The sequence below is a fragment of the Malaya genurostris genome, chromosome 3, assembly GCF_030247185.1.
Source record: "Malaya genurostris strain Urasoe2022 chromosome 3, Malgen_1.1, whole genome shotgun sequence".
Classification (NCBI taxonomy): domain Eukaryota; kingdom Metazoa; phylum Arthropoda; class Insecta; order Diptera; family Culicidae; genus Malaya; species Malaya genurostris.
In genome coordinates this window covers 43,771,521-43,795,139 of record NC_080572.1, presented here as the reverse complement: position 1 = coordinate 43,795,139, position 23,619 = coordinate 43,771,521, and the positions used below count along the sequence as shown (strand labels likewise).

The 23,619-nt window shown below is 36.7% G+C and overlaps 2 protein-coding genes across 17 annotated transcripts in view; one reads left to right on the top strand and one right to left on the bottom strand.

Annotated features, from left to right (window-relative positions):
- The window catches only part of LOC131438189 (whirlin), a 282,897-nt gene that overhangs the window by 191,048 nt on the left and 68,230 nt on the right, over nt 1-23,619 (bottom strand). The window lies entirely within an intron of this gene.
- LOC131438198 (uncharacterized) overlaps nt 21,090-23,619 on the top strand; it is a 97,093-nt gene continuing 94,563 nt past the window's right edge. Inside the window, exon 1 of the mRNA XM_058608050.1 lies at nt 21,090-21,242. The gene's annotated coding sequence lies outside the window, so the exon portion shown is untranslated. The remainder of the gene's footprint in view (nt 21,243-23,619) is intronic.

The window sequence follows — 23,619 nt, the reverse complement described above, 5'->3', positions numbered from 1 at the left end:
TAGTTTTTTTCAAATTCGATAATTTTATTCAATTTTGCCATCGCACTCTGAACGACTGTTTAAATTTTCCCTGTAACCGAAAATATGCAGTAATTTTTGGTAGAATCATAAGACCTCTCATTTATCCCTAAGATTGGAAATAGCAGTTTACATTTTTTACGGTTTTTGTTTCGCCAGTTTAAGTGACGGTGTACAATATTTAACACATTTTACCCTATAACTCCGGAACCGGAATTCGGATCCGGATGAAATTCAAGAATTCCGTATGGGACCGTGAGACCTTTCATTTGAATCTAAGTTGGTGGAAATCGGTCAAACCATCGCTGAGAAGAGTGAGTGAGATCAATTTTGGAATATATGACCACTATTTCCGGTGCTTCCGGAACCGTACACCGGGAACCAGGATAGCCGGAATTGGGTTGCTTAGTTGCCTACTGATAATGGCTATCGATTTGTGTAGTTTTGAGACCAGTTTAGAAAATATTTTACGGTTTTTGTTTCGCCAGTTTAAGTGACGGTGTACAATATTTAACACACTTTACTCTATAACTCCATAACCGAAAGTCGGATCCGGATGAAATTCAGGAATTCCGTGTGAGACCATGAGACCTTTCATTTGAATCAAAATCGGTTTAGTCAGCTCCGAGAAAACCTAGTGAGATTATTTGACACATACACACACACACTCTCCTGAGTTTAAAGCTTGTAGAACCAAATAAAAGAAAAGACGCCCCATAGTAGAGTAAAACGTTTCCATATCAACATATTCACTTTTGAGTTTCATTGATTTTATTGTCCGGGGTGGCGGTTTAGAGTACAATGCGTTGGTGTCGCAAATCAGTTGTCGCGAGTTCGAAGGAAGAATGGAAATTTCTTCTAAGACATCGCTTAAAAACAATGTTCATTGTTTCGTTGATCTTCCTTTTCAATCTATTATTCGTTTAATAGTTTATTTTGTGCAATTCTCATAAAGAAGAGCAATCCCAAATGAATAATTATGCAGACATGCAATCGCTGTGGAAACCGACTTTAGAATCGATCGTATACCATTCGAATTAATTCGTCAAGATTGCAAAATGTCTTTGTGTGTATATGACAAAACTTTGCAATCAATTTTTTCCGTGATGGAAGAACCAATTTTCACAAACTTAGATTCAAATGAAAGGCCATATTGTTCCGCAAACTTTTTTTTAATATCATCTGAATCCGATTTCTGGTTCCGAAACTACCACGAAGATCGTACAACAAAAAATGCAGAATATAAACACTCAGTTTTCTCCGAGAAGGCCTAAGATGGTTTTCAAATTTGTTAATTTTATTTGGATCTGACTTACGATTCTGGAATTCAAGGGTGAAAGCTGCAATTTCAAGGTTTTTTATAACGAAATGTAAGCAAGCAAAGCCGTGGTGTTACATTCCAGTAGAGGAATTTGACCTTCTGTTTCAACAAACTTCACAGCCGATTCAGAGTGTACATAACCATTGCATGGCTGGTGCTACGATTCTACTGACACTACGAATCCTTCCAGGTCGGGGCTCGAACATACGACCAGTGCCCTATGCATTGAACCGCCAACCCGGGACAATAACAATAAGGCTAACAAATTTCTTAAAAATAGCTATTAGCTCCTCTAGTTCCAGAGCCTTAATGACCTCAGAGGATAATCATTCGCAGAACTTTTCTATAGAAAAACGTACTAAAAAATGGCATAACGTAATTCATTCAGTTTTCACATCTCATCCAAATCAGTCGATAAAACAAAACCGCTTAGGTTCGGGACGGAAGAAACCAAGTACAGTATTGAGTAGTGAACAATAGAACGACCTTGAAATGAGTGAACCAAACGAACAAAAGTTACCGCCGATCCCAAAGAATACAATTATTGTTGATTTCAGGCAGTGCAAAATTCGCCCTTCGATACGATAACTTGAAGCTTTGCTTAAGAAGCAAATGCATCTTGACATTAAACCTGTACATTTACTTCAATGCAATAAGACAAATAATGTTGTTTACATCCAGTGTTATAAAGAGTTGGATGCAATTCAATTCAACAATGTGCACTATGTGGAGCACGAAAACATTAAGTACAATATTCCAGTACAATATAGAAGATAGTGCTATAGAAGTGCGTTTGCATGATATTCCATCAAGTGTCATCGATCGTTATATTCGCAAAACTTGAACCACCTACCGTTCTAGAAAAAGTTATTTTTGAATCAATTGTTTTGAAATGGAATTCACTTCATTTTCTCCGAGATATCTCAAACGATTCTCACGAACTGGGATTAAAATGAAAAGTCTTATAGCCTCATATAAAACTTCTACATTTAATCCGCATTCGATTTCCGGTTCCGGAATTATAGAACTATGAGTGTCTGACAGACGCGAACCCAGAAAAAATTTTCGGGGATGGTTTCCATAATATAGGGAAGACCGGGTCAAATTGGACACTCTTTGGAAATTTATCAAAAAACATCCATCAAAACTAAATTGTCTGCAAACGAGATATGTTCTTTTCAAATATCCTTGTCCTTGACATTTGCAATGATAAGGTTCATTGTATGTCAGATAAGATTTCAGTATATGTTCATTACCATGGTACTTGTCGCAAAATATGTTTTTTTTTGCACATCGAAGTCTATAAATTGAAAATCTTAGTAGCTGTTTTGTCACGACTTTAAAAAAACAATCATCAAATCGAATTAAGTTATTTCATCATCTGGTAGAAAAAAGTAATATTAAAACTCATTTTTTAATTATTTGTATTTATTTTGTGAGAACTGACAATGTTCCCAACCAGCTAAAAGACTCTTAGAATTGTCCGACAGATTCTTCTAACCATCCACGAGTATTTGTAACCAAAGGATCCGATGAAACTAATAACCAACCAACATCTGTATAAAAGAAACTTCTTAATCGTTATGAACAGTACAATATAGCAAGCGTTTATCGATCTCCACTTTAATCGAGGAATAGAGGATATTCATTCGCAGAACTTTTCTATAGAAAAACTTACTAGAAAATGACATAACGTAATTCATTTAGTTTTCACATCTCATCCAAATCAGTCGATAAAACAAAACCGCTTACGTTCGGGACGGAAGAAACCAAGTACAGTATTGTGTAGTGAACAAAAAAAAATCCCGTGCAAATCACTTGTTACTTATGACAATCAGATGGCCACATGTCAATATTGCCAAAACGCTGTTCACTAAGATAAGCCATGTGATAAACTGGACAAGGAGACAACTACACCAAAGGACAACGGTGCTTCCTTTACACCAACCTCAAGCAATCCTAGAAAAAGGGTGACAACGAGATCGTAAACCACGTAAAGCTTGTACGCAAAAAGGCCTGAATAAAATATTTTATTAAAAAAAAATAACGTAATTCGACATGATGATTGGCTTTTTTCAAAGTTGTGGCTTCTTATCTCGCTTTCAAAAAACGTCTGACAGTTACTTTCCAAAAACGTCTGTAACTGTAACTAAACCTTTCAATTTATAGACTTTGTTACTCATGAACATATACTGAAATCTGATCTGGCAAACAATGAACCTTATCATTGCAAATGTCAAGGACAACGATATTTGAAAAGAACATATCTCGTCTGAAAGCTCGTTTGAAGTAGGTTCATATGTAAGTGAACTCATCTGCACCTTTCTGCGCCTTTTGATGATAGACAAGTTGGAATTATATTAAAAAAATGAAAAATGGCTCTATTTCATTGAACTGAAATGATAGCGGCATAATATGTTTGAGAAAATTGTGTAGTTTTTAATGACGAAAAACTTTGTAAAACATGAAAAACTCATAAAAATTGAAAACATATGTTTTATTACAAAAACTGGTTTTAGGAAACTTTTTCCAGAAAATACATTATATAATGAATTACACTAAAGTTACGAGAATAGCATTTTCTGAAAATTTTTTTGAAATGACTTTCTGCACAACTTTGAAGAAGTTAGCCCCTTTGTTGGCCTCGAGCTGAAATAATATGTTTATCTCACTTTTATGAGGATTAATAACATAAATAAAATTTTCCAAAAGATGGGTCCTATCATTCTGAGCAACTTTGCAGAAGGTACTGTATCACGAAAACTACGTTTTTAATGAGTCATCGATTAAGAGCGTGAAATCGGGCTTTTGAACCACTGTGCATTACTCAGTTGCACGAGTGACACCTCATTGAAACATTTCATTTTCCGATTAGGGTGCATGTCATTGCTCGATTGTCGCTTTTCATTACTCATTTATGGTACGTGTCTTTGCTGGGTGTCATTGCTACACTGCAGCACAACAAATCAAAAATGACAGTTTAGTTAAAACAATTGATTAGTTGAACCAAATTTTAATCAATCAAATTCAGAAAAACCACTAATATTTTAGTTGTTCGGCGATCGCTGGCTTTTCCGTGCGGTGTGTTTTTCTGTGGAACGAAGCAACTGAAAGTTGTTTTTTTTTTGTACAGATGATTGTTACTTCCGATCTGCAAGTTTTAACAGTTGAATCATTTTTATAGCTCTTTTGTAAACACTTCTCCGTTGTTGTTCACTTTACGGAATATTTTACTCCAATGCAAACGACCAGCAGCTGGATCCTGTCTGAAGCAAAACTCACACTGTGAACGTCCCGCAGCAGAACTGTCTACAGAAGAACCAGTTGTATTTCTGCGTTTAGGCTTGAGAAACGGAGCCTCATATTCGCCATTGACTGAAGCACCAGGTGAATAAAGCTGGGTGCGATACCTCTTCGCACTCGATGTGTCTCCGTTTATTAGGTATCATGAACTAAAACTAGCAAACGTGCAGCAGGGTCTATTTATAGATTCGGTTGATTTTTGTGTTTTGTGTTTAAGTAATAAACCTGTTATTGACAACAATCTTACAAAATGAATAAAAATTGAATGGAAACATTTTCTTACTATCTCGTGTTGTGAAATTATGAAAATTCACCCAGGTAAGTATAGTAAATAAAGACATAGTGCTTCGTCAAAAATCGTGTTCTAATTCACCTTGTGATACCACACCATCACATTAGTGTGTTATTCTTAAAAAACAGCTCATTGAATAGAAACAAGAAAGTTTGTTCGAGCGTAAGCTAGCCTAGCTCACATTTTGAAGTAGTTTTGAGCCAGAATTAGAATAATTTTATTCCTTTTTTGGCAGTATCGATCTAACTGACGGTTTTAAATTTTGAACACACTTTTCCCTGTAGATTCGTTTCGGAGGTGTTTGACCATTATTTCCGAACCAGAGCTAATGAAACTCATTTTCATTGACTAAAAATAGACGAAAATGACAAGAAATTACTGTCACTCTCTGCTTCGCTTGCAAAACATGAGAACGAAATCCATGTCCAGTCAATGACATAAGCGGGACAGTAATTTCAAAATTGTATTTTTTTTTTAATTGCCCTTTCAGTCATTTGCAGTTTTCAGTGAAAATCCCATAGTATGCAGTGTCTTTTACCTGTTGGTGCTCGAATTTGTAGTAGTTTTGGTTTCTTTCCAAAGAGGTTCTGGGATGTAATTACTTCGATTTGCCATATTTCAGCCATGGCCACAGATTTTCAATACATCGATGAAATAATGAGAATTGAAGTTCTGCTGATACTCCCTAGAAACGTTAGTTTGGTTTCGTCTAGTCATAGAGGAAAAAGTGACGTTGGCAATTATACTCTCTCATTTTTCTATGAGAAACGAAAATGCTTCGTCTCTCTTCGTTTGTTCTGGTATCGGTCATTTACGAATGAGACAGTAAAATATTGAAAATGAGACAGTTGGAATGGTTTCTTTCATTGAGAATGCATGACAATGTTGAGCTCTGTTCCGGACACGATTCCGAAAACTGGTATAACCAATGTGGTTGTCGACCTGCACGACCTGTAAACCTCTAGTTTACATTTTTTGACTTTTATTCACTTTTTTTGAGAAATTAGCTCATCTTCGCCGATTTTTCTATAGAAGTACACGACTGAATTTGCAGTTTCTTTCACTCGCCACCTTGTAAATCTCGAACCGGAAATCAAATACGAAATGGCTTTCATTTGAGCCAAAGTTTGTTAAATTAGTTCAACCAACTCAGGTTCAGAACAGTTAGTCATACACACACATACACAAACACACACGAATACATTTTGCGATCTAGACGAACCGTTTCGCTCTTGAAATTTCAGCCTGGAACTAGAAGACGTATCTGGTTAAAATTCAATAGCGGTTTTATGGGATCGTATGGATTCAGCAGTTTTTGAAAAAGCCAAGTGCATTTTTTTCAATTTTGCACATTTTACTACGTTTTTCCGGAACTGGAAATTGAATCCAAACAAAATTCAATTATTCACTGTCGGCTTATCTCCTCCAGGGTTCGGCAAAGGACGCCTACTGCAAATATCTACGCAAGCTGTACTCAATGGATTTACGAAGCAACACCACACACCAGTGTCTTATTACAGTTCACATTCATTCATTTCCATCTGGCTTCATTCATTTCCATCGAGGCTACGGAACAATTGTAAAACGTTGACAACATTTCAACTATCTTCAATATCCATGGAAGTAAACTGCATTATTACGGTGTCTATCTTATGAGTAATAAAAAGGCAACAAAAGAGCTGCTCAACTGTGTCAAATCAAATCTCGAAATCAAATTAACAATCATTGAAATACATAAAAGGATCTTGATGATAAATCATGTTGAAGTCATGCATTGGAATGCTAGACTGTTCTGTTTAACCAGAGAATGCGCACTCTTTTTTATCGCGACCTAAATTGTTTACTCCTTACGCTCATGTAGTGCAGAAAACCCTATGCAGTAGCGGAAGTCCGGTAACGAGTAAATTAGAGAACCGCTCTCGTTCGTATGCCAACGGCACCAGAGTGCAAATGTAAGAGCACCAGTTTGTCTAATGTACTAGAACCAAGCCCGGTACTTCGCAAAACAAATTCTTATTTAAATAAATTAAGTCGTAGCTAGTTACCACCTTCTCTTTCTTTCCATCTTTCCACATATCTCTCTCTCTCTTTCTCTCCCATTCCCTCGTTATGTCAACACTCATCTAGTCATTATGACACTGAACAAACGTGTCCATTCTACAAAATGCATCCTCCTCTTCCCATGCAAATATTTTCACTTTATTCAGCACGCCAACGGGGTACGAACCGTTTCCATCCACAATGCGTCAGAAAAAGGAAAATAACGCCATGTATAAGCAGTAGCTAGGTAGGTAGGTAGGTAGGTAGGTGACAGCTCCCGAAGATGAGAAGAAGCATTGTAAAAAGCCACGCCAGAATGGTGGCACTAAAGTGGCAGTTGACGACATCGTTTCCCCCACTTGGTCTGAGTTGGATGAAACTGGGCTGAACAGGCTCCATCAGAGGCACTTCTGACAGGCTGACCTGTCACCTACCGTGAGCGCTTGGAAGAGGCAGAGAGTCTGTGGACTCTGGCACCGAACCAAGCGCTGATGCTGGTTCATTTCATAGATAGGTAGACGGTCGATATGCGTGGGTAGGAACCATGTTCCGAACGACGAGCTTGAAGAATCTACGTGACAAGAATCCACGCCTGCAACATGACGAACTGGAAATGATGAAAAATGTAACGTCTACTGGAGTCTGTGTCGGTCGAGTGATTGGCTGGCGGGTGTGAGCAGAGGCAAGAATTGTGCAAATGGATATCGCGAGCCTCAGGCCGCGACAGTAGAGCGAAGGGCAGGCAGAAGGTCAACTTGATTGAAGCATTTAATTCATGAATGATGACAAACAGTTAAGTGCTAGAGAAAAGGAAGTAAGCCAAATGGAATCAGTGTTTGGATTTTCGTCAAACATGATGAATCAACAGGCCACAGATGCAAGTTACTATGATTAGTAGTGACGTGATAATCGGCGATTCGTACAGATTTAGGCAACCCAACGCAATACTCGTCAGTTCAGTTCAACAAATATTCGACATGTTTGCACATTTTTGTTGTGGAACTAGGACCAATTATTGTCACACAGATCGAAGAAATCTGATAAGATCTTTCAAGTGGTTTTCATTAAAAATGTAAACAATTCCACAATTTAACAGCAGAAAAACGACCAACCATTTGTTTTTCACAGATGGAAACACTCTAATTTAATTCAAGCCTGATTTTTGAATAGGGAGTATTCCTTCAAATAGTTTTAAATCGAAAACTGTTATTTGTACACATGTGCGCCGAAACAGCAGTTCTGAGAAACCAAGAGAGCAATCTAAAAAACTGGGCACTGAAAAAAATCCATCACTTTTTCAAGAATTAACCGAAAAACTATCAGGATCAGCCCCATGGGGATGTTCGAGCCATTGATGTGGAACAAGGCAAAACAAATTCTAATGATCTACAATCAAACAGTTCAATCAATCGTCACACTTTTGAATCCGCAATTACACGAGAGTCTGCTTAGATTGACCTTGATTAGGAACCAAAACAGAACATTGTTTGTTTTATAGCCGACGAAATTACACCAATGTCCCAAATGTATGCAATTATGTCTTCACCCTACTTGCGATACGATTTTGATATTTCTCGATGAACATTAAAAAAGGTCCCAAGTGCAACTGACAGATTCTCTTTGTTTAATTACTCTTCCAGTTATTACGGCATATCCCTGTATTTTCCAACAATTTCTTAACTACATATCGAAAGTCGATGGGTTCAGTCGTTATTCTATGTAAAAAGTTAAAGAGAAGGATTACCGATAGGACCGTAATAATCGAAAGAGAAAGTAAACAACGAGAAACTCTCATTTGCACTTAGGACCTTTTCTCGTGTTTGTCTTCATTTAAGCTTCTTTTCGCCAAGCTTGTGTTCAAGTTTTGTATGCAAGCAGTTATTTTTATAGCGTTAAGTTTCTCTACCATTCTGCGATTTCGGTTGAAGCGATAAACTTTTCCTCATTATCAATCGAGTTCACCTTATATAAATTAGAAATTAATCTTGAGCACACAAAATTTACCGTAGGGTAGTTGTCAATTTCTCAGGCGAAACGACATAACATGGAATTTCATCCGAGCTTGCATGACACAAGATCAGGGCATACCAATTAAAACTTCAAATCGCGTTATGGCACTTTTTGTCTGTCGCGTAGGACTGAAACGTTGGCTATAATTTTGCTTATATTTATAGCTTCGCGTGCTTCCAACAGCTTCGCTTTTGCATCGATTGACCAATCAGAGCGATGCTTTCACTTTGATACTGCTTCAAAATCGTCGTCTATGGCAGGGAAATCCGATATGCCGGAGATTTTTAGCAGACAAAATACAACACTGCTCGCTACTAATCAAATTTTCAATAATTTACAATTGAAAATACGTGGCTTGATACATTCAAATCGAATCCTAGAAATATTTCCAATCAAATAATGAAATAATAATAATAATTGATACGAAATATACTGAGCTGTAAATGTTTAAAACCTGTCCATATTTCTACGTGTAATTTTCTTTGAGTTTCTGATTTGCCTATATAAAAAATAAAGATGTGTTCCACATCAAAACTTGAACCAAACATCTCCTTAAAAATTTTGCAAAAAAAATATTTTCAACTTTACTTGAATAAAAATGGTTACAGCATAAAGAAACTTTTGGGCATTTTTCCAGCTAGTCATTTAAACAATGGAATATGATTCTACATATGGAATGTAACGAATTTCCTTATTTTGACTTTCCTCCTTGCAGGGGCCGTTTCAGAGATATTAAGAAATGGAATGCAAATAACTCAGGTTATCAATGAACTACAACCATTCAACAAATCTGCAATTCTAACAAAAACACGGACTGCGTTTTTGAATCGATCTCGAAAACTGCTCTTGTATAAACGAATTGACGAATACCAGTCGCATATGAAAAATCGGAATGCTGGAAAAAGAGGAATTTATAATAATTATAACTCTGGCGTTCTCCTGGACTTAAACCAAACGAAGTAATATTTACTAATTGTAGTGACATAAACTGTCGAAAACTCAGAAACACAAGGTAATTGGAAGTGTATTTTCAGGCGGTGCTTTGGTGCAATTGTTAGGTAATGAAATTATACAGTAAACGCTTGGACATAATAACATAACATTTTCCCCAGCAACCAAAAGATCCGACTTTCGAACAAAATTAATCGAACCTAGCTAGGCTACCTGAGAAGCGTTGGTCAGTTTTAGCAAAGACATCATATTAACAAGATATCCAGCTCTCACATTTCCCGAACAAATCTACGGCAACATCCTTTTTTGCGACCATGGCGCCCTCAGGCGAGTCCGCATCGAATCACGTACATAGAAGTACGGGAGAGAAATGTCAAATTCGTACGCGCCCAAATTGGAGCACTGCGCACCCATACAATTGACATGATATGTTGAATGAGACGTCGTGCGATGGCGTTGCTGAACTGAAGATTGAGATCGCTCCAAGCTGACCGGGTGGTTTTAGTTACGCGTGTTTTTTTTTGTTGCTTAAAAGTACAATTTACTACTTTTGGTAACATGAAAATATAAGTTCCACTTGAATTTTTTCATTGCTCGAATCTTCATCCTCAAACAAACACTCTGGCTGTGACTGTGACAATCTTCTCTTGTTTTTCACTAGCTCTCTAGCAGTTTTGCCGGCATGATAGCTTTACGGCTATTATATTTATCATCGATCGATTCTATGATAATTATTGCATGAGAAATATCCACATTGAAAATATCTTTTTCCTATCTATTCCTAAACCCCAGCCAAATATTTGCTTGGATTTCTAAGAAAGTATTGAGTAAAATCGCGTTTTTATCCCTTTATACCCCACTGTGCATCACTTTATCAAGCAGCTCCATGCCGAACCTGGCTTCCGGATTCTTTTTAGTTCCAGCGTTTTCGATTCTAGAAGCATCGGAACTGGTATTCAACATACTCAACAATGGGAATTACGTCGATAGTCGAAAATGATAAGGTATCGTAACGGCATTGGGTGGATAGAAAAGAGGATAAAGTGAAATGAAAACATCGGATTCTAGTCGTGTTTGAACGATAAACACGACGAGAATTCATTGTTTTGCCTTTTTCATATAGAAAGGTTATGAAATCACGATGAAACCCGACTTTTAAACCGAGGCTCAGAGGGCCAAGTGTCATATACCAATCGATTCATTTCGTCGAGTACGCAAAATGTTTTATGGTATGTATGCGTGGGTATGTGTGTATGTAACGTTTTCTTTTTGCACTAACCTTTCACGGAAACGGCTAAACCGATTTTCACAAAGTTAGATTCAAATGAAAGGCCTTGTGGTCTCATATAAAACTCCCGAATATTTTATGGATTCGACTTCCGGTTCCGGAATTATGGGGTTAAATGTGCAAAAAATGATTAAAATAAGTGCACCAACTTTTCTCGAAGATGATCCAACCGATTCAAACTTAGATTCAAAAGAAAGCTTTTATAGTCCCATACATAATTCCTGAATTTTGTTTGGATATTGTAATGAACTAAGTTATTCACTGAACTGTATTTACTGTGTACATAGTAGGTTAAATCAAGGTGGGCGTAGAAGATTGATTCCACCTTATATACAAAACGTCAACATTGTAAGCTTTGTAAATAGAAGGTTTGCTGTATCGAGAAATAAAATCGTTTGTTCTCTTTAGAACCGACTAGCTAACAGTTAACACCGTCTTTTCGATTCGTTCCGTTTAATCAAAAGTAAAATTAATAAGTTTCAGTAGAGACGAGGATTAATTGGGTTTTTTCGCGTTTGGTAGCTGTCCGCGAGTGTTAGGAAAGGTTTTTTTTTGCTGCGCTGGAGCGTACAGGCAATATTATCAGCGACATCATCTGGTGCAGGTTCCGGAGGATTTTTTCGATCTGCCTGGATCCGGCAAAATGACCATTTTTTGGTACCGCGTGGTTTCGCAATTTGGACAAAAATCCAGCGGTGAGTACAAAAGCTATTGTTGCTTATCAATGCAATTGTATATTGGAGCTATTGAAATGAAATATTGAGCTATTGAAATAAAAAATTGGGCTATTGAAATAAAATATTGAGCTATTGAATTTATTGAAATTTATTTTGAAGAGCTATTGTGTTCTGATTGTTCCACTAATCTTTTTTTATGGTGTTTTAGCCGGTCGTGAGTGACGTTAAGAAACATTCATCGGCCAAATTGTGGCGTGAGGAAATTTCATGGCAAATTGAAGCCATCTGGAAACCGCATGCGAATCGCTTGAATCTATTGGCAAGCGTGTTTATCTGGCAAGTGTTCCATGCTTATTGCGGCGGTTATTGTCATCCGGACGAAAGCAGTTTTATAGTGCAGGAAGTTGATTTAGAAAACCTTGGCAGTTGTGCAAGTTTACGGATTATTTGGCGTATTCCGGTACTGAAGGTACGTGAAGCTTATTTTATTTTATTTCACTTTATTATTTTTGTTGTGTCATTTTGCTGATTTTGGTTTGGAGCAGACATGGCGTTGGTTGGCAGTATCAACCCTTATGTCATAGGCACGTCTTTCTCAAATTATGTTGAGCGTTTAGAATATTTATTTTCTTGTAATGAAATCGCTAATGAACGAAAAAAAGATATTTGTATGAGCTTCTCCGGAATGCAAATTTTCGAAGAATTGATGTAGCTTTACCCAGACACAGATTTAAAGACGTTGAGCTACGAGACCATTACCAAGAAGCTCAAAGAAAGATTCGACAAAGTAGAGTCTGACGCTGTTTTAAAATTCAAGTTCCGCTGCCGGAAGCAGGATCCGACAGAGTCAGGCGAAAATTTCATTTTGGTAGTAAAACTTTTAGCTAAACAGCGCGACTTTGGGGAATTCCGCGATATGGTAATTAAGGATCAATTGATTTTCGGCGTTTATGATAAAAAATTACAACAGCGCCTTTTTGGTGAAGAAGAGTTGAGTGTGCGTACGGCAGAAAAAATAATAAGAAACCGCGAGCTTGCCACATCGAGAGTGCAGCTTTTAAATGCGGATGACAATTTAAACTAAAAAAAATCGTTTGGGAAGGCGACTTGAAACTAGAGATAACGATAATTGGAGATCGTAGATCGAGAAGTAGGAATGGCCGAGAGAGCAGATTCAATCATTACTCAAGTAGAGGAAAATCGCGGTCAGGGCATAGCTCTTCTAGCCGAGGAAGATATGCCAATTTTGTTTGCAATTTTTGCAAACAAAAATACCATATTTAAAAAAGTTGCTATCGTTTTAACAATCAGCAAAAACATTCGGTTAAGTTCATCGAGGGCAATTCCGGGAAGGCAGACGAGGTTCATTTCAAAACGAGGACTATTTCAAAAGACTTCGGGTTGACTATAACAGCGAGAGTGAATCGTCAGGTGACTATAATTGTCTTATGATTAAGTCGGTGAATAAGATTAGTGAACCTTGTTTCCAAAATGCTAGTAGTATAGAGGGCAAGATGATAAAAATGGAGATTGATAGTGGATCAGCGGTGTCTGTGATTAGTAAAATTGATTACATGAAATATTTTAAAAATCTGTTGTTGAACATTACTAACCGAAAACTAGTTGCAAAGATGAACCTTTGCAAATTCACTTCGCGTGATGGTTTTATTAAATGACGAAAAGATTTACTTAGAGTTAATTGTATTGAACTGTGATCATTATTTTATTCCTTTGATGGGCTTGATATATTTCTCGAAAGTTGGAGATGGAAATTTTTCAATGCTTTTACAGTTAATTCTCTAGTCCAGCAGCATTCTACGAGACATATTTTGGAAGAAAACATTTTTGACAAAAGCATTTCATCGTCAATTGCGGGCTTTGAGGCTGATTTAATGCTACGTGAAGACAAACCAATTTTCAAAAAAAAATTTCCTTACCGCCTGAAAGAAAAAGTAAATAATTATTTGATAATGTTAGAAAAAGATGGAATAATTTCACCAATCAAAACGAGCTTATGTGCTTCTCCGGTTGTGGTTGTTATGAAGAAAAACGACACCATCAGGCTTGTAATAGATTGCAAAGTCTCAATCAATAAAGTATTGATTCCTAACACTTATCCCCTACCGACAGTCCAGGATTTGTTCGCATCTTTGGCTGATTGTAAAATTTTCTGTTCCTTAGATTTATCTAATGCGTATACACAGTTAAATTTATCGAATAAATCTAGAAAATTTGTTGTGATAAACACAATGCGAGGTCTTTTCACTTACAATAGACTTCCTCAATGCGCATCTTCAAATGCTGCCATATTTCAGCAAATTATGGACACGATTCTAAATGGACTGGACTTTGTCTACTGCTATCTTGACGACGTGTTAATAGCTGGAAAAAATATCGCAATAAACAATTACTTTTAGTATTGGACCGCTTGCATCCAGCTAATATTAAGGTAAACTTTGATAAATGTAAATTTACCTTATTTAGGACACATTATATCTGAAAATGGTCTTAAACCAAACCCAGACAAGGTGGCAACAATTCAGCAAGCGAAAATACCGCAGAATGTAACACAATTAAAAGCATATTTAGGCCTCATAAATTATTACGGCAAATTTCTGCCTAACTTGTCTTCGACTTTAAATCCATTGTATAAATTGTTGGTCAAAAATTCTAAGTTTCTATGGATTGTTGAATGTGACAAAAAATTTTAGCAAACAGCAAATATTGAAAGCAAACATGTTAGTATTATATGATACTAATAAACCGATCGTCGTGTGAGCCGATGCTTCATCCTACGGTTTGGGAGGAGTTATTGCCCACATCATAAATGGAACAGAAAAATCTATATATTTCACTTCTTTTTCTCTAAATGCAGCGCAAAAATCGTATCCAATCCTACACTCAGAAGCGCTAGCAATCGTTTCGACCGTAAAAAAATAAATACCATAAATACCTATATAGACAAAAATTCACAATTTATACAGATCATAAACCACTTCTAGGCATTCTGGGAAAAACTGAGCGAAATTCAATATACGTGACGAGACTACAACGCTACATAATGGAGTTATCTATATATGATTTTGAAATTCTTTATAGACCATCGGATAAAATGGGCAATGCAGATTTTTGCTCAAGATTTTCGCTGAACTTTGAAGTGCCAAAAGATTTAGAAAGACAGTAAATAGTAAATAGTTTAAACTTTTCCCATGAACTTCCTCTAGATTTTCAGGAAATTACACGAGAAACTAAACAGGATCCGTTCCTACAACAAATTTTATCTATTATGAAACATGGTTGGCCAAAAAGATTGGATAAAAGTTTTAAAAATATATATTCTCAACATTAAGACTTGGAAGAAGTGGATGGAAGTCTTATGTTTCAGAATCGAGTTGTGATACCGTTTGCTCTGCAACGCAAAATTTTAAAACTACTTCATCCACTTCCACTGGTCAATTTTTCAAGTGATTGTATAAACTTTCTTTATGAGAAAGGCAATAAGTGCACCTTTGTTGAAAAGCATCTTTATCGTGATTTTGTAATAACACTAACAAGTAGGTACAAATTGAATAAAAGGATTAGAAATTTACATATTTTTCACCTGAAAAATATAAATTTTATTGTGGCAACCCTGCACCCTATACAAAATTGAACAAAGCACACTATGAATGGAACAAAGCCGCACGTACCGTCACGTACCAGTTTTGCATCGTCATTTTTTTTCGATTATAGAGGTTTTAACATTGTTGTCATTCACCTCTTCGGGCCAGAAAAGTTTTCGGACCTTATGTGCGGGGTTGGGAATCGAACCCAGGTGGGCAGAGTGAAAGGCATTGACTTACCCATCACGCTATACCCGTTCCCCTGCATCATCATTTTGAATTTGAATGTTTTGACACTCATCGCCCTATAATTTCGGAACCGAAGTCGGATCAGGATGAAATTGCACAGTATATTTAAAGACAATGAGAGCTTAATTTGAGTCATAAATCGTGAAAAACGGCTTAACCGTTGCTGAGAAATCGACGGGAGGTCCGTTTTTGGAGATTTTCTTCACTATTACCGGTGCTTTCGGAAGCGGAATCCGGGGACTAGTAGTCCCAAAGTAGTTTTATATAATCATAATTATAGATCAATTTAGCAGTAAGTTTTATAAAAATGTGCACCTCGTTTCACCATCGCTTGTGACAAAATACTCATGAAATTGAAATTTTTCACTAATTGCACTGTAATACCGGAACCAAAAGTCGGATCTGGATCAACTTTTCGGGGACTTTTAAAAAAATTTCAAGATCTTCTATTTGCTTCTTAGTTTGTGAAAATTGATCAAGAAGTTTCCGAGAAAATTGATTGCATATTTTTTCATAAATTTTAACTTAATTAAAACTCAGGAAAATTGTCTATAAGACCTTTCATTTAAATCTAAGTTTGTGAAAATCGGTTTATCCATCTTTGAGAAACGTGTGTGACTATTTTTTTCCTTTTTTTGGTGCATATCACCCTGTAATTCCGGAACCGGAAGTCGGATCCATATGAAATTCAGGAAATTTGTATGCGACCTCAAGATCTTTCATTTGAATCCAAGTTTGTGAAAATCGGTTCAAAAGTCGATTTTCACAGTAATTGCATAACCTTTCTATATGAGAAAGGCAAAACATAACATATGAATGGGCGCAAACAACCCGTCCTTTCAGAAGGATACATGCCGACTACTTTTAGGCAAAAAAAGGCACGTTTTCTTACTAATTGTTGACAGTTTTACGAAGTGGCTTGAGGTGATTTTGATGAAGTTTGGTACAGACGATGAAAAAGTATTAAAACAGTTTTAAAGTTTTTTTCACGCGATTTGGTCTTCCAGACGTAATTGTTACGGACAATGGTCCACCTTTTAGTTCTCAATGTTTCATAACTTTTCTTGAGAGGCAAGCAATAATAATAATGAAGAGCCCCCCATATCACCCGCAAAGTAATGGACAGGCTGAGCGCTTAGTTCGGGTGGTTAAAGATGTTCAAAAAAAAATTTTTCATTGATCCTGAAATGAAACATTTGAGCCTTCAAGATATGATAGATTATTTTCCTTTCAACTACCGCAACAGCTGTTTGACAGATGGAGGGGATTTTCCTTCAGAAAGAGTCTTAAGCTGTAAACCAAAAACATTGCTGGATTTAACTAATCCCAAAAATAACTAAAAAAGGCAAATTTTATATAGAAACGAAAATGAACAACATGAGTCAATCGAATTTGAAATGGAAATGATGGATCCTTTTTCTAAGCTTGTTGCAGGAGACAAGGTTTTCTATAGAAATCATAAAATTAATGAAACACAAAAATGGTTAGAAGCCAAATATATTAAAGGAATTTCTATGAATGTTTTCCAGATCGCGATCGGCTCAGCATTGATCTCGGCCCACAGGGGGCAGATTAGAATCGCTGATAAAACAGAATACAGGCGCAATGTGGCGCTTCAGATGGAGGGATACACATCTAGGCCTAATCAAGGCAAAAAGAGACAATACGACTCCGAAGACGACGAACCATTCCGGGGATTCTCCGTGGTACCGCCTCCGGCTAGAAGCGAGGCACATCCAGATGGTTTGCGAGAAAAAGACCCTGCGAGATCGAATCATGAAATTAATCCAATTGGAACAACGAGAAATCGCTTGCAAGCTTGCAAAGATCAACACGAGCAAGAAAAAAGAAGTTTGATGGGAAATATTTGTGTTTTAAACAATATGATTGCTTTGTTTGAATTGAGATATTCAGTCGAGAAGTTAAAATAATAGGAAGATAGTTTCCATTCTGAAAAGTAATAATATTGTAAGAAACAAGAATTGCTTATGTTAGAAGTTTAGTAGACTGTTCGAATTGCTTAAAGGGAAAGGTATTGTAATGAACTAAGTTATTCACTAAACTGTATTTACTGTGTACATAGTAGGTTAAATCAAGGCGGGCGTAGAAGATTGATTCCACCTTATATACAAAACGTCAACATTGTAAACTTTGTAAATAGAAGGTTTGCTAGATTGAAAATAAAATCGTTCGTTCTCTTTAGAACCGACTAGCTAACAGTTAACACCGTCTTTTCGATTCGCTCCGTTTGATCAAAAGTAAAATTAATAAGTTTCAGATATGACTTCCGGTTTCGGATGAAATGTGCAAAAAAAAATCAAAATATGTGTACTAATTTTTCTCAGAGAAGGCGTGACCGATTTTTACAAACTTAGATTCGAATAAATGGCATAATGGTCCTTTACAAAATTTCTGAATGTAATTTGGATCCGAACTCCGCTTTCGGAATTATAAAGTGAACAGTGTAAAAATTCCAATTTAAGATTTCTTACTCACTTTTGTCAGAGATGGCGAAACCGATTTTAGCAACTTAGTTTCAAATAAATGGTCTTACGATTCTTTACAATACTTCTGAATTTTATTTGGATCTGACTTTCGGTTTCGGAATTATACCAAACATTTTTATACCATCTCTTAGAGGGACGAAAAAAAACCTGTTTTAATCCATCTAGTGGTGTAATGATGCCTTTCTCATGTATAATATTTTGATATTCTATTCAAAAATTTTCTCTTCGATTTTAAAAAAAACCAAGGGATTGCTTGTGCATGAACTAGTATAACATACAGAATGAAAACGAAGTGGGTTCACTATTATATGCACTTCTGGCACCGGAACTAGAGAACCAGTATAATCGAAGTCGGCTCGTACGGCCACCAACTAACTTGATGTACAAATTCTACTAGTTTTTATTCAAATTTTGAAGATTTTAAATTTAAAATTGTATACCATCGCACTCTAAATGACGATTTTAATGTTTGTTGTATCCAAAAATATGCAGTAATTTTTGGTAGGACCATAAGACCTTTCCTTTCAGCCTAAGATTGGGAATAAGGGTTTTGATCCCAGTTTACAACATTTTTTACGGTTTTGTTCCGCCAGTTTAAGTGACGGTGTATAATATTAAACGCACTTTACCCTAAAACCTCTGAACCGAAAGTTGGATCCGAATAAAATTCAGGAATTCCGTATAGGACCGTGATACCTTTCATTTGAATCTAAGTTTGTGGAAATCGGTCAAATCGCTGAGAAAAGTGAGTGAGATCCATTGTGGTATATATGACCACTATTTCCGGTGCTTCCGGAACAGGATTCCGGGAACCAGGATAACCGGAATCGGTTTGTTTAGTTGCCTACTGATAATGACTATCGATTTGTGTAGTTTTGAAACCAGTTTAGAATTTTTTTTACATTTTTTGTTTCGCCGGTTTAAGTGACGGTGTACAATATTAAACACACTTTACCCTATAACTCCGAAACCGGAAGTCGGATCCGGATGAAATTCAGGAATCCCGTATGGGACCATGAGACCTCGGATATTCCTGAAATCTTTGGTTCGTTTGAAAGTAACTATTTGGTTATTCGATTAGGTGAATTGACTTATACCAAATACTTCCGATTAAGGATATAGAATCCTATATGTGACACAACCAATAAACCGCCGTTATTTCCAACCGCACAACTTTCTCAGAGATCTTAGGGGTGTCGAACAACTAGGACTCATTTAAAAACTGCGATATGGTCACAGATCATATTCAAGGGGTTTGTTACGGTGAAATAATCGCACAAATCAAGAACCCGAAAAAGCACTCATCTTAAGAATGGAACAAAAGATTCAGGCAATCTTCGGCCCATTTGGAAGCTTAAATCTGATCTTGGTGTGAATGAGTGTGAAAAGTTTATGGTGAGCACTTTCGGTACCAGATATATAATCGGATTAGTAACGTAACCGACAAGTTTGATCTCTTTTCTATCAACACATTTTTTTAGATGATGGTTCAACCGTTTTCAATTTACTTGAACTCGTTTAAAAACTACTGATCATTGGCCCATCAAGTTCAAATGCATTTTTACTCATAAAGCTGGCTCCGAAAGGGTAACCGAAAGAACGGCAATAACGAGAATATTTGAACAACATGCGAGAAACATTACCACAAGTAGATTTGGAATTTGGATGTGGATTTGGAAGAGGATTTTATTACTTTTCGTACACTGTCGCAATATGGAATCTCCTCAACTTCCCCATGTAGCAAGTAGCAGCTACTTGCCTTTAATTTGCGTCCTTATTCATGCCGACCACTTCAAAAGTAATTGTATTCGACTAACAGTTGTCGATTCCTTTCATAAGATATAGAGGATTTGGGATCCTCCCATGTCCTGCAAAAAGAAATGCATCGCAATAATTTTTTTGTATCTTATTATACATGTAACACTTAGGTAACAAACTGTAATATGTTCAATCGTATATTTTCATAACGGTTGAGAACTCGAGTTTTTACGTGTATTTAATCGACTCAAATGAATTTTAATGGAATACTGAAAGAAGATATTTCCATATTATCCGCTAAGAGCGAAGATAATATAGAAAGGATCCACGATACGTAAAAAGGCTAAGAGCATCTACTTCAATCTATTTGTACGGCTGCACTTCCGGCTGTTCTGTTGATCCGGAATCGTGAGGGAGTACCAGATCACAAACGGCTTGCGGAATCCAAACTTTGATTGTGTTTTTTAACCAATCCCAGAACGGTCCGTTGTTGTCCGGTTCCTTCGAGCAAATCCATTGTATTGAACCCGCCGAATAGCTGCCCTCAACCGTGGAAGTCAACGCAAGCACCGAAATCACAACCACTAAAGCGGCTAAAGTCAGCTTCATGACTGTGTTGAATTCTGTAGAGTTTGAACTAATACCGTTCACAAAGCTCACTTAAGTATCAGTTCCATGATGAATGATACTGATTTGAAAGTAAAATTTGATCATTAAAATCGAAACAATAAACACCTGTATGCATAAAAAAGATGTATTTAAACAGGTTTCATAATTTACTATTCAACTGATAATTAAGCCCATGTCAAATTGAACACACTTAACTAGCCGCAAACCTCCAGAGATATTTTTCTTTCAATTAAGTAATTGAACAACTTTTGATGTGAAACGATAATTTATAGCACTGTTTTCATTGTTCGTTACCACAGAACTACCTTTTCGGTGATTTTAGCATTCCGAAAACCCCGTCTAAAGGTGATGCATTTTTCCCAGTAGAATGAGAAAATAACTTCGCAGTCTGACAGAGAGCCGGCGGAAGCCACATCTGCACCAGTCCCTTCAGCAAGCCCAGCACCATGACGCTGTCCTGTTGTTCAGAACAGAACCACTGTAGCGTTCCAAGCGGGTAGCGGGTTTCTTCGGTCAACGATGGCTCATTAAACATTTCCTCGGAGTCGGTGATGGTTGGGGCGGCATTGGAAAGCATTAGCAGCAACGGGACGATGGTAAGCAGTTTCAAAACGATCATGGTGAAAAAAATATGTATAACTGAATTCGATGAAACCGCGGTGTTTGACGATTGCGCTACAAAGATCGACTGAGACTTCGTACGTTCTATCGCCCAACTGTTCATGTGTGTAATTGAATCAACGGTGAAATTGACGGTTTAATGATCTGGGAAGTTTTCTCACGAACAATCGTTTTCAAGCGCAGTTAATACAAATAGCCAGTTTTCACGGATCGCGTGATTGAACTCCTGATTAGCTCTATTGCTTATTTCGAGAATCTTTTTCTAATGAGCACCGATTAGAGCGATTGAATTCATTTAGTTTTCCATGAAAAATTGATTTAGAACCAATCGTAGGTAAAATTGAATTTAAACCGTTTTCAGTTAATTCGAAAATTGTGTTATGTCTTAGAATTCATCATGAATTAAGACGAATCAATGACAACAGTTGAAAGATGAAATTTCACCCCATTTCGTAACCCTACTACTCTTCAATACACATTATGCGCACAAAAACTAACGTTTATTGCACTAGCAAGTAGTGCGAAGTTTAAACCATAAAATTATAATTTAATGTTGATGGGAATTGAAAAAGGTATCGTGTTTATCGCAAGTTTGTCGAATGTAAGATGGAAGGAAGAAGTAGACGCTTCGTAGAGCAGATTTTTTGTGAATAATTTCGCTGCTTACACTTTTATAAGATATTAAAAAACTTGTTCCCTGAATTTGTGAAAAGTAGGCAAACTTGAAATCGCGCATCGATGAATTTATTTGTCTGCGCCGATGATCAAGTTTATCCTCATTGATATTGATTCGAATCGATTTTAGTTTTTATGACTTTTTCTCTTCTCCTCATTACATTACTAAGTATTGCATGATGAGTAGACGAACAACGCAATTTACATCGTTAACGGTTTACTAATAATGATTTGATTATTCTTAAAGAATATTTTCGTCATGCACTAGTTCCTTCTATATTTCACAATACGAATAATTTACTATCTGTACAAACCTTGTGATGTGTAATTGTTTTTGCTTATCTCTATAAAAAGTATATAAGATTGCTGAAAAACCGGAGCACCGTAGGTCCTAACAAATTGCATCTTTTCTATCTTCAATTTTTTCCGAATTGGCTCAACGATTAAGCTCAAATGTATTATTACATATTCGGCAACATTCCCGAAACAGAAACCTTCCGAGAATGTTGCCGAATATGCAACGTAAGCGATTTGCAATTGGCTGTGTTCCAATGGCATAAAACCAATGCCTGGTTGAACCACATCAGAAGTATTACTAATGAACAAAATGTTCCGGAATTACAAACAATCATACTTCACGCACTTAGATCGAGATGAATAACAAAATTCTTGATCCACATAGTGGAGTGATAGCACCTTTCAACCCCATTTAAATATTTTGTCTTTTCATTATGATAATTTCTGACACTAGTTTGAGCTCATTTTTGACACCAATTTATTCAGATTGATAAGAGTAGTTCACAAAAGCATGACATACACACACATACACACACACATACACACACACACACACACACACACACACACACACACACACACACACACACACAAACACACACATACAACCAACACTTTTCAAACCAAGCGTATTAGCAATAATACATGCGAACGTTAACAAACGTCACCATCTGTAATAATTATGCGGATAGAAAAAAAAAAGCTGGTGTCTAATGTCAGAGATGACGTGAATACGTATAAAACTGACATGATTTTTCCACACTTCCGAATGCCGATACGCACTAGCCGACTGATTGTGTGAATTTTACAATCTTTCAGTAGTTCACTTACAAAATTCTAACGATATAAGGCGGAACACACGAGAGCAAAAAATTACAAGGTTGTGTAGGGGACAAGACCGATTACTAAGTAGTAGTAGGTTTGATAGACAAGTGATCGTTTTGTTGTTTCAAACGATCTAGATTATTCTGCGATACGCTTTGTACGATGATTCGTTCAATTCATGCAGTTGAAATTGCGCGCGCCTTACTTACGGCATTGAATTTAATCTTAATGCTTAGTCATACCAAACATTTTAGGAAATTGCAATTTTTAGTTATCAGGGGTTATCTCATACTACTGAAAATTTTAATCATGAATTGCTGATCATTTCACTAATGGTACGGAGAAAAAAACTATGTTGCTGCATTAAATCTAACAAGCGATATTCACCATTAAGCTCTGCACATTCTTGCACAGAGCGAATTTTGAAAGAGCGCTCCATAGTAACGCAACACGTATTCAGGTCAAAATGATTTGACGATAACGTCACTTGTACGATTATATCTCCAAGACTCTAAGTGTCAGCCATATGATCTTCGAAATCGAACTGCAGCCCAA